This window comes from Canis aureus, chromosome 17 (genome assembly GCF_053574225.1).
Source record: "Canis aureus isolate CA01 chromosome 17, VMU_Caureus_v.1.0, whole genome shotgun sequence".
NCBI classification, from domain to species: Eukaryota; Metazoa; Chordata; class Mammalia; order Carnivora; family Canidae; genus Canis; species Canis aureus.
The window spans coordinates 47110306-47125781 of record NC_135627.1 but is presented as its reverse complement, the minus strand read 5'-3'; the positions used below and the strand labels follow the sequence as shown (position 1 = coordinate 47125781).

General features: G+C 34.4%; 1 long non-coding RNA gene across 2 annotated transcripts in view; it reads right to left on the bottom strand.

The window, feature by feature from the left end:
- LOC144287955 (uncharacterized) overlaps positions 1 to 15476 on the bottom strand; it is a 245867-nt gene that overhangs the window by 137405 nt on the left and 92986 nt on the right. For both annotated transcript variants that reach the window (XR_013355833.1, XR_013355832.1), the window contains exons 3-4: positions 4754 to 4923; positions 4020 to 4115 (exon numbers count right to left, since the gene is read on the bottom strand). This is a non-coding gene — a long non-coding RNA (uncharacterized LOC144287955). The remainder of the gene's footprint in view (positions 1 to 4019; positions 4116 to 4753; positions 4924 to 15476) is intronic.

The following is a 15476-nucleotide window of genomic DNA, read 5'->3' as shown; positions in this document are numbered from 1 at the left end:
AGTGAGGAAACTGAGACACAAAGAAGTATTTGCTTTAAGGATAAAGAGCTAATAATACATAGTGAGAGCCTGTGTGTCTATTAGCCATGCTTCCTGCCTCTCTTGGTAACTAATCATCATGTAGCTAGTATTTAAAGCCATAAAACTGGATGAAATCCCCAAGAGATTCTGGAGAGAGTGGAAGAGATCCAAAGACTGAGCCCTAGAGCACTCCAGAATTAGGAGCTCTTAAGTCTTGAGTTGAGAAAATATCAGCCCTGACAGTGGAAGAAATCATCTCATAGTGAAGAAAATAAGATGGTTATGCTGCCTTGGAAGCAAAGACAATAATTCAAGAAGAGTGTGATGAATTATGTTAAAAAAATGCTGGTAGGTCAAATAAGAAAAGCTCTAAACTGATTTTTGGATTTAGCAACATGGAAGACATTGGGAAAATTAGCAAGATTAGTTCCGGTGAAGGGACAAGAGTGAAACTCAGAAGGAGAGGAAGTGAAGACAGAGAATCTAGATAATTTTTGAAGAGTTATTTTGTAAAGCAGATAAAAATTTAAAAAGGTAGAAGGGCTAGTGGTGTCAACAAAGGGATTTTTGTTTGTTTTTAATGTTAAAATAATAAACCACTGTCTGCACTCTCCTAAGGTAGATTATATAAACACAGATACAAAGAGATGTTAAGAATAATGGATATCATCATCCTATTTTGTATATTATCTCAGTGAATGAGGAGGACTCATCTAAGAATAAGTCAGAGGTGAAGGTATAGGAAGAGAAATAGATAGGAGACAGACTCGACGGGGATTATCTCTTGTGAGAGCTGGGCAACATTTGGGGTCAATCCCACTTGTAGTAGGAGCAGTACAAATGAACACTGTATAGAGATGCCACTCAACATCTAACAGATGGGCCAAAACCCGAATATTTGACAATACACTGTGTTGGGGGATGCCATGAAACAGACAAGCTCTCCATTATGTTGGCAGTCAGAATAAAAAATGGTACAATCCTGATAAAGAGGAATTCAGAAGTACTGGGAAAATCATATATGCATGTAGCTTTTGACCCAGCAAGCCCACTTCTAGGCAACATTACCGAATTATGAAAAGGCTCATGCGCATGGTTATTTATTATGGTATAGTTTGTAATTACAAAAGTTTGGAAATATTCCAAATGTCTATGAGTGCAGGACTAGTTGAACAATCCATGATTCGTTCACAGACCAAAACACTCTGCAGGTTTAAAAATGGAGGAAGAACATTTTTTTCACATCCAGGTTTTAAAATAATTAACTTATACTCCCTTCTAGTCTCTTTATGCTTTCCCTCTCTTCCCTGACCCATTCTCTCCCCACTTTCATTCTCCTTCCTTCCAACTGCCAAAGAAAACTTGCATCTGTCAAAGTTCAACAGGCAAGGTAAACTTAATTCAAGGCTATTGTGGTAGCAGAGAGATGTTTGCCTCCACCGGAACAAACAGTTGCAGAGTGCTTAAGAGCTGGGGTGGGAGGCTGAGGGGCCATCTAGATTTGTTCATCGACCTCACTGTCAGGAAAAGTACATTTTCTCTTACCTTCATGATGGGAAGATAGTTTAACAACTTGAAGCAAGCAAGGTTTTCCTACTCTTCTGTAGAAACTGGAGATCATGCCTCTTTTTTACTTAATGGTTACATTTCCCTTCCTTCCTTCCTTCCTTCCTTCCTTCCTTCCTTCCTTCCTTCCTTCCTTCCTTCCATGGAATCATGTGAAATTATAAACCACTGTTGTTTTAAGCAACTAAAACATTTTAGTGTAGCAAGACATAATGAAATATCTTATGATAGCCTATTCCAACAAAGCAAAACTGGCCCTAAATGATATTATTCTCACATCAGGTTAATTTGAATTTTGACTGTATATGAGTAAATAATATTTAAAATTTAAAATTTAGGGTGCATGTTGATATCATGAATATGTAGGAGAATATCCTTATACTTAAGATACATTTGCTTGAATATTTAGTATTTAACTGTATTACTATATGCACTTATTTCCAAATAGTTCAGCCAAGAAAGAGAAAGCAAATGTGCCAAAATGTTACATTCTAGGTGAAAATTGTGAGGATATTCATTCTACTTTTCTTTAGACTATTCTGAAGTTTTTTTTTATTTTTTCAAAATACAAAAGTAGGAAAATATTAATAAAAAAGTGAATAAATGAATATATGTTAGAATATATGTCATGTGCGAAAAATTCTCTCTCAGCGAGCCTTTTTAGTCACATCTCATTTAGAATTCTGTATACTATTCCCACCAAGCATTCCCTATGCCCTTCCCTGGTTTATTTTTTCATGTCATACATTCATTAGAGTCATTGAGATTGACACAAACAAAAGTTACAAATTAATTTTGGGTTTTTGACTACAAAATGACAGTTAAGAAACAAACAATAAGGATCCCTGGGTGGCTCAGTGGTTTAGTGCCTGCTTTTGGCCCAGGGTGTGATCCTGGAGTCCAGGATCAAATCCCACATCGGGCTCCTTGCACGGAGCCTGCTTCTCCCTCTGCTTCACCCTCTGCTTCTCAATCTCTCTCTCTGTGTCTCTCATGAATAAATAAATAAATTCTTAAAAAAAGAAACAAACAATAGAATTAATCTATATAAAGTGGGCTATCTTGAATCTTTTTCAGCTAGAGAGAGGAGTCCTGACAAAATATTGTAATATTTTGCAAAATATTGTATTTTAAAAAGTCTTAATTATTGGGTCAGGACAATCACCTAGACCAAATACCTAAATAATTGATTAAAAAGTAACCTAGCTAGTCAAAAATTCAACCTTTAAAAAAATCAAACTTTAAATTTAATTAACAAATGTTATTTTTCAAAAATCTACTCCATAAAATGTTTTTTGAAATTTCCAAAACAATCTACTGATTCAAACATACAATAATACTTATTTTTCACTTACAATTTTTACCTCAGGGCAACATCCAAGACACACTTGTTCATGTATATAATGTTTTACTTTCTCTGAAGATAATGCGAGTGTGTTACAATAGTGCTAGACATTAATTATTTATCAGTATTACAGCAATAAGAAATGAAAAGTAAACCAAGCCAAGATGAAAGTATATAGCTCCTGAAATAATGCAGGGGATCACCTTGCTAGATGTGATGCAGTTGTCTGGACAAATAAATGATGTACTGGGAGATACACACACACACACACACACACACACACACTGCTTCTCTATCTGATTGTAAAGAGAAAATTATAGTTAGTAGGCTAGGATAAAGTCAAAATTATCAAAACAGTAGATATAAAAACTAAGCATGGTGTAATATACTAGATGGGATACAAGAACAGAAAAAAAGGACATTAGTTAAAAACTAAGAAAAAAGTACTTTAGCTAGTAATAATTTATCAACATATGTTTATGAACTATAACAAATATACTAATGCAAGATATTAATAATAAGGAAATTGGGTATGAAGTATAATGGGAATTTTCTATACTTCACAACTTCACAATATTTTAAAAATCCAAATATATTCTAAAATGAAATGTTTGTTAAAAGAAAACAGAAACAAAAAATGTCCAATACTTTCATTGCCTAGTTGGGTGTGTATGTGTTTAATTGTTGCTAACTTTGATGTGTTTTTACTTAATAAGAATGGCACTTGTATCTTAGGGAAAATGTAATGTACATTTTAAAACACAATTAACAACTATTAAGGGGTGTCTGGGTGGCACAGTTGGTTGAGCATCCTACTCTTGGTTTCAGGTCAGGTTGCCATCTGGAGGTCGTGAGTTCAAGCCCTGCATCGGGATCCACGTTCGCGTGGAGTCCACTTGAGATTCTCTCTCCTCTTTCTCTGCCCCCCTGCTTGCCCTCTTTCTCCTTCTCTCTCTCTAAAAAGTAAATAAATCTTTAAAACATAATTAACAGCTATTAAAGATTTTGATACTTAGGGAGAACACAAAATTTCTTTGTTACCACACAAGAAAGAAAGCACATTTTCCAATCTAATTATGCAACTGACTTAGCATCAACTGTTGAAAGAAATGGGAAAACGTTTTAACCCAGCCTTAAAAGTAGAGGCATTCTTCGCCTGCTCAAACATCTTTTGTTCCCAGATCTGTAAAGGATAAAATGTATGTAGTTATAATCTCTAATTTGGATTTTAAAAAGTAAAAAATAAATAAATAAATAAATAAATAAATAATAAATGAAAAGTAATAATGAAATATTACTGAAATTCAGTTATATTAATCTGAAGAGTGATCTTCTTTTCCTTTTTTTTAAGAAAAATCTGTTGTTGAAGAGGAATTGAGGTATTCAGTGTGATAATATTTTGGTGAGAAAAACAATAATAGCTAAATGCACTTGAGAAAAACCACACTTTTACATTTAAGCCCAAATATTTTATGTCATTATACTTATGTGTTTGCAGTAATGACAATATTTATAGCAAGATAATAATTGAGGCCAAAGATGGTGTTGACACAATTCTAACACATTCCTAGTATTTATGTGTCTTTTGACCACTGAGTTAAATTTTCCAAAATATAGTTTTCTCATCTACTAATGGCAATAAGATGTCTGCTTTCTGTATCTCACAGATTATAAGGTTAAATAAGACCACGTAAAATGTGTATAAATTATAACCTGAAAAAAAGCACTGAACTGATTATTTTTGTTTCTAAAATTAGAAATGTAAACAATTAAGAAACAAAAAAGGAAACAATTACTATAATAGTAACAAATGGTTCTCACATTTGTATTACAGAATTTAAAATATTTTTTGATGTAGTCTTCTTTCAACCTGCCACATTTTCACATCGATTTAGTTGGATAGCGGAGCTTTTTGTTCCAGTGCAACACCTTCTATCCTTTCATCATCAAGCAAAACTCATGGCTGGTTTGTTGCAAATGATATGTAGATTCTTGATAAAAAAATAAATAAACATTTTACTTCAAAACAACCCTCACTAATATTTATTATGTGTTGTCATACAGTATCTGCAATATTACATATAGTAAAGGTAGATATAGATAGACATCCAGAAGGAAGGAAGAAAAGAAAGGAGGGAGGAAGGGAGGTAGGGAGGAATGAAAGAGAAAGAAAGAAATTCATGTATCTGTATATTTTTATGCATGTGTACATTTCTGAATATATAATTATGTACTGAGATAAGTAAGCAAGTTACTCTCTGTATTTATGAGATTTATCCCTAATTGTATTATTGATGAAAGCAAGCCTTTGGGAAAAAATCATTTTGGCTTTTTAGATTCCTACTGAGAGAATGGGGATTAAGGAATATACTTACAGAAAAGAAGGAGGAGGTAAAAACTAATTAGTAATTATAGCTTATGAATATTTACAAATTAAAGTTACTTTGTAGACCTAAAGTCTTATCATTAAAAAATGTACACTATGCAAAAGATGTTCCTTGGGAAAAAAAATAAGAACTATTCTGTACCACGTTCAGAATTCAGTTATTTAAAATTAATTTAAGGCCAGTCACTCAGAAGATTTTCTTCTAGAGATTTTAGATAGGTAACCAAATGATTTGGTATCCTTTAGAGCGTTAGGCCTAGTGTTGATAACCATTGAGATAGTTTCTTCTGGTGTATAAATGATTCATCTGAAAGAGGTTAAGTGCTTTGGGGAAACTTTATTAACTCTTCCTGGAGCCAAGTGTATCATTTAACAAATGGTTACTGCCTCTTCCCATCAAAAATGGCCTATTACAACCAAGTCATGTATCATATGTCAAGTAAATATAGTTCTTATTTTGTTTATTGAGCTGGAAAGATTAAGAACCTTTCCAAAAGAAGATAAAATGAACTAGCAAACAACTGGGGCAAAAACATGAGTCTACTGCCACCCTACAGTGTTTAATAAGTCCTTAGCTCACATTTCCTTCACATTAGCAGACTTTACTTCAGCCTACTGCCATATTTCACAGGATTTATCAATCCACAAAGAGAGTCAAAGCATTAAGAAATGTGGTCTTCATTGTCGATCAGAAGAGCCAATTACAACTTCTAGTAAATCCCCGTCTAAGTCAGTGAATTGCAAGGCAAGCAAAAAAGTCACTTCTCCAGGGTATGCCTTTTCAGCAAGATTTGACAACTTACAGAGAATTATCTGAAATGGATGATCACGATCATTATGTGTCTATCATACAAGTGCTAAATGGATGTGTACTACATACATCCCATAAGAATAGGAAAGACATTTTAAGCATATCGGATTAAAATGATTTCAATGACCTTGTAACCTCATAAGCAGATATTCGAGACAATCCTGTCTTTTAATCTAACCTATGCAAACTAAAGTACAGTTTAAAAATTGTTTGTGATTTTTGGCTTCTGTAGCATATTCATCTATATTGAACAAAATTATTTTTATTTTAAATACATATATTTGAAGCAATTCAGAAACTAGAATTCCATGATTTCTGATACAAAAGAAGATAAGAGACAGGGTTATTGATGACTTAGCATCTAATAATTATATTTATTCTACAAGTTATGCAACAAATTGAGTATTGAAATTGAATATAATCTAATTAGTTTAATGTTGCAACTTATTGTAAGAAAGGGAATGACTCTGGTCACCAATTTTATTATTGTTGCAACATGTTTTAAAAATCCACTTACTTCTGGGAAATAGAATTTGGGCCATTTTAAATTATATTTTCTATAGATATCGTAAGAAGCTTGGTTTTAGCTATAAGTTTCTGATTCTAACTGCTTTTGGTGGTGGGAGGCCAGAAAGAGGGGGACAGAGAGAGAATCTTAACCCTGAGGTCATGACCTGATCCAAAATCAAGAGTCAGATGCTTAACCAACTGAGCCACCCAAGCAGCTCTAACAGCGTTTTTTTTTTTTTTTTAATAATAGTCAATTGATCAAGTAACAAGGGACTTAAATAGAAATACCAGAAATCTTAGTCTCTAAATTGTATTCCAATTTCACTTTTTTAGGACTTAAGATTTTAATTTTTTATGACATTAATTATTTTTTTTTATTTTAAAGAAGATTTGTTATGGTCAAGTCAAATTTTCCTGTTTTGGGCAAGATCCATGGAACAATTGTAGAATACAAAGCAAAATAATAGTGATCATTACAGTCATTTATAAAGCTAGAACGGGTATAACTTATGTAACTGCTCAGTTATGAGCTCAGAAAGATTTTTAGACCAACTTACTCTTCTCATACCAAAGGAGAACTTCAAAAGCTAAGGTATGTTTGTGTCAACTGTAACCAAAATACCTTTCTAGACTTGGGTAGAAAAATTTTAATCAGAAACATGTAAATGCTTTTCTCATAGAAATAGGTTTCTATAATCAAATAAAAAATTATGTGTGTTATATATTTATGTATTCTGTTAGCTCAGAATTTTTAAAGAAAGTGACACCCAAATAATGACAAGCATATCTATCACTTGGATCTTGGTTTTTAATACTGTTCCTCAATAAAGAATAGGGACGCTTGCAGCGATGGTTGATCCTATGCTAGGACAAGAACTATACAAGTATGTGAAGCATTTTTTAATATAAGAAAGAGAGAGTACTCAAAAAAAAAAAAACAACAACAACAAAATAAACACATTGATGAGGGTATGACAAATGAGTACAGGAGCCAACTGAAATAGCTATCAACGGCCAACACTGAAAAATTTGAGCAACCAAATACAATATTATTGGTTTATGATATAAAATATAAAATATATGTTCATGAGCCCATCCTGATATAAATTAGAGATTAAATACATTAATAAATGGGAGAGTAGGGATAAATCCTCCATAGATTTATGTTGCTATTCTAGCCTCAAGAAGGAAAAGCATAACTCTGTAGTCTTAAGGTATGGTCTGCACATAGAGACTTCTGAAGAATAAAGTACAGGAAAAAAAAGAAGAGAGAAAGAATGAATGAAAGAACAAAAGAATGAACAAAAGAAAGGAAGGAAGGAAGGAAGGAAGGGAATAAGGAAGGAATGAAGAAAAGAAAGAAAGAAAAAGAAAGAAAGAAAACAAGCAAGCAAGCAAGCTATGACTTTACAGTGCATATAATTCTGACCCTGGATTGCTCAGTTATTTATCACATTTATGAACCCAAGGTAACCTCCTGGCTAGAGAAAAAATGGCTCACTAGTAATCTTTGACATACAGGATCACAATTACTCAAGTTATCACCAGTAGTGGGGAGGAAAATGTCAAGCCTAGAGGCCAAGCTTTGGGTGGTCAAGTAGTATTTATTTGCTACAGTATCAAAAGTGTTAGGAAGACTGTAGGGTGTGTTAGCTCTTTCTGACTACTGGAAAGCATATAAAAGAAATAAGGACTTCAAAGCCTTGAACTCTCAATTCAAGACAAGGATAGAGAAGTAGAAAGTGTCCACAGCAACATTAAAAAAAGTCTCTTCCAGAAATAGATGGGCAGAAATGGCTGAAGATGAAGTCTCAAATCTGATTTTGAGTGTAGCAAAGTCACAACACCAGTTAAAAGCACAACCTCACTGAAGTTCATATGCTAAGGTTAAGATAATGATTGTGAAGGATTAGGACCCTGAGACTTATAAATGGAATATTCTGACAGACACAGACTTAACCTACAAATCATCTTGAAAATTCCATGCACATGGAACCAATTTCTTCTTCCCTTTCTGTAGAAACCAGCCTCCTCTGACATGAAGAACTTCCAGGACTTCATAAGGAGCAGGTGACTCTGATTCACAGTATTTGCCCATTCTATTCAAGATCCACGTCCCAACATCCCTCATTGCCTCAAGACCCTTATGAAAGTTAATCTCAGCATGGCACCGAGGGAAAACTGCAATGTCAGTTTTAGGAGGAGGTGAAGTATCCCAAGAATTGTAGTTCCTTTCAGCAGGATTCTAGGGTGGGAATGGGTTTTCATAGGCATTACAACTAAGAAGATTAAATATAAGACTGGGTCAGACATTCAACTGGGATTTGGAATTTAATGTGTAAGCAAAAGAGGCTAACTCTAACATTGCTTGGTTATTTAATTGAAGCCTAGATTCAAAAGTGGCCCTCTAAGGCACGTGGAGTGTGAGGAACTCTTATCATTCTGATGGAAATGCAAGATGGTATAGTCACTTTGGAAGACAGTTCAGCATTTCTTACACAACTAAATATGCTCTTACCATACAATCTAGCAATTACACTCCCTTGGTATTGACTCAAAGGATATGAAACATGTCTACACCAAAACCTGCACGTGGATGTTTATAGAAGCTTTATTCATAATCACCAAAAGTCGGAAGTAACCAAGACGTTCTTCAGTAGATGAACAGATAAACAAACTGTGGCACATTCAGACAATGGAATACCATTCATCACCCCCACCCCACCCAAAAAGTAATGATTTTTAAAAAAAGGAAGAAAGGGAGAAAAGAAAAGAGCTCCCAAGTCATGAGAAGACACAGAGGAAACCTAAATGCTTTTAACTGAGTGAGAGAAGCCAATCTCAAAAGTTATAATTACCTGACGATTCTGGAAAAGTTAACAGTAATGGAGCAAATAAAAGTTGTCAGAGGTCTAGGGGAGGGAGGAATGAATAGGTGGAGCATGGAGGATTTTTAGGACAGTGAAAACACTCTCCATGACACTGTAATGGTGGACACACATCATTTGTCCAAGCACACAGCATATACAACACTAAGACTGAACCCTAATGTAAACTACAGACTTGGAATGGTAATGATGTGTCAATGTAGGTTCCTCGATTGTAACAAATATGCCACTCTGGTAAAGGTTGAAGGTTATGCATATGTGGGTTCAGGGAGTATATGGGAAATCTCTATACTTCCTCTTACATTGCTTATATACCGCCCCAAACTAACTAACTAGTCTTTAAAGTAAATCTGACCCTCCAGTTAATAAATCTGAGGTGTTAGAACTTTCCTGGAAGGAAACATTAATACCTTATTGAGGGAACAGGGGAATCTTTGAAAACCTTTGAAGTGGGTGTTTTCTTTATGCTGCGATGAAGGTGAGAAATGATGCTATGGAACTAAGCTCTGATTTCCATGGGCTTCTGGAACAGCAAATGGCAGGTGCAATTGCTTAATTTTTCAAAATTATCAGTTGGGGTAGTTTTATGTACACTAACACAGTAACAATAATGATTTTCATCAGAAGGTAAGAATAAAAACAATTTTTGGTTAATCTGGTTAGTGGTAAAACGATGCCTTTTGTGTCTTATTTTTACTTTTTTGTATCTAGGAACTTTTTAACATCCTTTTTTATTGTATAAAGAAACAATATGGGATTGACCCTCAACAACAACAAAAAAGTGTAGAGCATTGTTAACTATAAGCACAATGTTATACAATAAATCTCTAGAGCCCTTTCATAGATGACTGAAACTCATTAAATAGCGACTCCCTTTTCCCCCATCCTTAACCCCTGCTAACCATGATTCTACCTTCTATTCCTATCATTTTGATTACCTTAGATACTTCGTATTAGTGCAATTTGTGCTTCTATGGCTTGATTATTTCACATAGCATATCCTGAAGGTTTAGCCATGCAATTGTATGTGGTAGGATTTCATTCTTTTTTATGGCTGAATAGCATTCCATTGTATGTGTAAACCACATTTTTAAAAAAATCATTCATCCTCTAATGGACACTTGGTCCACTCTTAGAAGAAAGGCTTTCAGTGTCCACCATTGAGTGTGATGCTAACTCTGGGATTTCACATGTGACTTCTACTATGTTGAGCTAATCTCTTTCTATTCATAGTTTCTCAAGTGTTGTTTTCATAAAAGGGTTTTGAAATTCGTCAAGCGCCTTTTCTGCATTTATTGATGATCATATGATTTTTAAAATCTATGGACATCTTATTTGGGGGGGGCTGTCAAAGTATTTTAAAGTTTTATTCAACTGCCAGTTGGTTAACATACAGTATACTTAGTTTCAGATGTACCATATAGTGAGTGATTCAACACTTCCATACAACACTATACTCATTGCTTATCACAAGTGCACTCCTTAATTTCCATCAACTATTTCACCCATCCCACCACCTACCTCCTCTTGGTGACCATCACTTTCTTCTCTATAATTAAGAGTCTGATTCTTGGTTTCCTTCTCTTTCTTTTTTTTCCCCCCTTTGTTCATTTGTTTTGTTTCTTAAACTCCACTTTTGAGTGAAATGACATGGCATTTGTCTTTCTCTGACTGACTTATTTCACTTAGCATAATATTCTCTAGCTCCATCCACGGTATTGCAAATGGCAAGATTTCATTCCTGTTTATGGCTGAGTAATATTCCATTGTATTTACATATTACATCTTCCTTATTCATTCATCAGTTGATGGACAATCTGGCTGTTTCATAATCTGGCTAGCATAGATAATGTTCCTATAAAAATCGGGTTTCATGTATTCCTTTGGATTAGTATTTTTGTATTCTACGGGTAAATACCTAGTAGTGCAATTGTTGGATCTTAGGGTAATTCTATTTTTAGCTTTTTCTTTTTTTAAAGATTTTATTATTTATTTATTTATTTATTTATTTATTTATTATTTATTTATTTATTTGAGAAAGAGAGAAAGCACAGGGGGAGGAGCAGAGGGAGAAGGACAAGCAGACTCCGGCTAAGCCCAAAGCAGGGATCCATCTCAAGATCCTGAGATCAGCAGCCCCGATGGCGCAGCGGTTTAGCGCCGCCTTCCGCTCAGGGCGTGATCCTGGAGACCCTGAATCAAGTCCCACGTCAGGCTCTCTGCATGGAGCCTGCTTCTCCCTCTGCCTGTGTCTCTGCCTCTTATTCTCTCTCTGTGTCTCTATGAATAAATAAATAAAAAATCTTAAAAAAAAATCCTGAGATCATGATCTGAGCCAAAATCAGAGTTGAATGTTTAACCAACTGAGCCACCCAGGCGCCCCTATTTTTAACTTTTTGAGTAATCTCCATACCATTCTCAAGATTGGCTGCACCAGTCTGCATTCCCACCAACAGTGCAAGACTGTTCCCCTTTTTTCACATCCTCACCAATATCTGTTGTTTCTTATGTTGTTGATTTTAGCCATTCTGACAGGTGTGAGGTGATATCTCATTGTAGTTTTGATTTGTGTTTCCCTGATGATCACTGATATAGAGCATCTTTTCATGTGTTTGTTTGCCATCTGAATGTCTTCTTTGGAAAAATGTCTATTCATGTCTTTTCCCCATTTTTTAATTGGATCATTCATTTTTTGGGTATTGAGTTTTATAAGTTCTTTATATATTTTGGATACTAACCCTTTAACGGATATGTCATTTGCAAATAGATGATCATGGAGTTTTTACCTCTATTTTCTGTTAATGTGTTGTATCACATTGACTGATTTTCAAATGTCCAGCCATTTTTGCATCCCAAGGATCATCCCATTTAGTCATGATGTATGATCTTTGTAATGTGCTGTTGAATTTAGTTGACCAGTATTTTGTTGAGGATATTTTTCATCTATATTCATCAGAGAAATTGTGTTGTTTTCTAGATTTGGTATGAAGGCAATGCTGGTTTCATAAAATGAGTTTGAAAGTGTTCACTCCTCTTCAGTTCTTTGGAGGAATTAAACAGAATTAATGCTAAATCTTTACATAATAGTAGAATTCATCAATGAAGCCATCTGGTTCTGGACTTCTCTTTTTTAGATTATTGATTATTGATTCAATCTCCTTACTTGTCATAGATTTGTTCAGATTTTCCCATTTCTTCATCATTCAGTTTTGGTGGGTTGTATATTTATAGGAATTTATCCATTTCCTCTAGGTTATCCAATTTGTTGGCATATAATTTTCCACAGTAGTCTCATGATCCTTTGTATCTCTGCAGTATCAGTTGTAACAATGTCTCCCCTTTCATTTCTGAATTTGAATCTTCTCTTTTTTTCCCTTAGGTAGTCTATCTAAAGTTTTGTCACTTCTGTTGATCTTTTAAAAAACCAACTCTTAGTTTCATTGTTTTTTTCTATAATTTTTCTGTCCTCTATTTAATTTATCTCTATCTAATCTTTATTACTTTCTCTGTTAACATTGAGTTTAATTTATTCCACTTTTTCCAGTATCTTGGTGTCTAGAATTAAATTGTTTATTTAAGGCCCTTATTTTTCATTGTGGGCATTTATCACTAACACTTCACTCTTGATACTGCTTTTGCCACATTCTATAAGTTTTTGTGTGCTGTGTTTTCATTTTCATTTGTCTCATGATATTTTCCAATATCCTTTTTGATTACTTATTTTTTAAATTTATTTATTTATTTATTTATTTATTTATTATTTTTTATTGGAGTTTGATTTGCCAACATATAGCATAACACCTAGTGCTCATCCCATCCAGTGCCCACCTCAGTGCCCCCTGCCCACCTCCCCTTCCACTACCCCTTGTTCTTTCCCAGAGTTAAGAGTCTCTCCTTTCTGTCACCCTCTCTAATTACTTCTTTTATCCCTTTGTTGTTCATGAGTCTGTTGTTTAATTTCCACCACATTGATATAAATTTTCCAGTTTTTCTTCTGCTATTGATTTCTAGTTTTATTTCACTTCACTTCAGTTTTTTCTGTGAAAGTGCCCTCTGAGCCTTATCCAACTCTCTGTTGTACCGTGGTGTCCCTGAACAACAGCATATTGCCCAGCTCTTCTTTGTTCTCAATGGTCTCCAGGCGACTAGAATGTGCCAGACTCTGTCAGCATTCTGATACAGGTGAAACAGAAGCTAACTTTCTGGGAAGCCCCCAAGAAAGTCAGAACATTGGACATATGATAGAGTTTTCTCTTTCTTTTACCAGGGAGATACTGGCAATTGGGAGTTTCCTCCTAACAACAAGCTGGTCTCAGAGAGGAACTATGGTGAAATAGTACCACAAATTTTCCTACTAGCTTTGATGTGATTGGTTACCTGCTTGCCTGGGGTGCAGGAGTCTCTTAACTGGTTTACGGATTTCTCAGAAAGGATGTCGGTCCATGTATGTTGAATAGGTGTCTCCATGGGATGAAGGAACGTCTGGAGCTTCCTATTTCTCCATCTTGCTGATGTTACTCTGTGAACTTTTTTATGATTAAAATATGTTGACAGTAATGATTTAACTAATGGGTGTTGGGGAATAGAGAGGCAATATGAGAAGTGAATAGTTGCTATTCCACTCATGCTAATTAGTGGGAAAAACGCAATTGAATTTTTTTTTTGTTTGAATCTCAACATAGTTAAGGATTTTTTTAAATTATGAAAGTAGCCAATAGATAAATTTAAATAATGATATAACTAATATGTTGGAAGAAGGAAGAAAAGGGAAGTAAGAAACAGTTTAACTGAACAAAATTCCTTATCTTTCAATGGGGAGGGAATGTATTTAAACAAACTGATAAGAAAGAAGGCATAAGGACATTATTTAAAAATGAAATGGCAATTACAGAAGAAATAAAACCAGAAATAGTTAAACATAGTCAGTTTCAGGAAATAAGGTTGCCAGTAGTAATGAGAAATACAGATTTACTTTTACATTTATCTCTTTTTGATATGATTTGACTTTTTAAATAACACTGTATTACTTTTCAAATAATTTACATTCTAAATGCATAAATAATTTGATAAGTGCAAAACCATAGAAATAAATTTTAAATTAACAATTGGTTAATAGGGACACCTGGGTAGCTCAGTGGTTGAACATCTGCCTTTGGCTCAGGGCATGATCCCAGAGTCCCGGGATCAAGTCCCACATCGGGCGCTCTGCATGGAGCCTGCTTCTCCCTCTGCCTGTATCTCAGCCTCTCTCTCTCTCTGTGTCTCTCATGAATAAATAAATAAAATCTTAAAAAAACCACAACTGATTAATAAAATTCAAATAAAAAGTTACCAGTGTATGATAAAATCAATTGTATCACTACTTTTCCCTGTCCTCTATTTTTTAACATAATTTTGTATATGTGTCTGTGTTTGTGTATCTACAATTCTATGAAATTTTGTCACGTGTGAAGATTCATATGAATACTACCACAATCAAGATACAGCACACTTCCTCACAAGAATTCCTTGTGTGATCCTTTTAAAGCCATAGCTACTTCCTGCCCTGTTCCCCTCTTTGAAACCTTACTAAAACATTAATCTTCTCTGCATCACAATAATTTTATCATTTCAAGAATGTCATATAAAAGATTTCACAAAATATACAACTTTTTGACATGGGCTTTTTTCCCCACTCAAAATAATTCCCTTGAGATCTATCCATGTTGTTGCATATATCAACTGTTCATCCCTTTTTTTGCTAATTGATATTCCATGGTAGGAAGATAGCACTGTTTGCATTACTGTTCACTTATTGAAAAATATTTTGTTTCGTTTTTCCTAGTTTTGGATCATTGAGAATAAAACCTCACGGTAAACACTGACATATAGATTTTTATACGAACATAAATTTTCACTTCCCTGGATTAAATGTGTGATTACCAGATCATATGGCAATTAGATATTTGG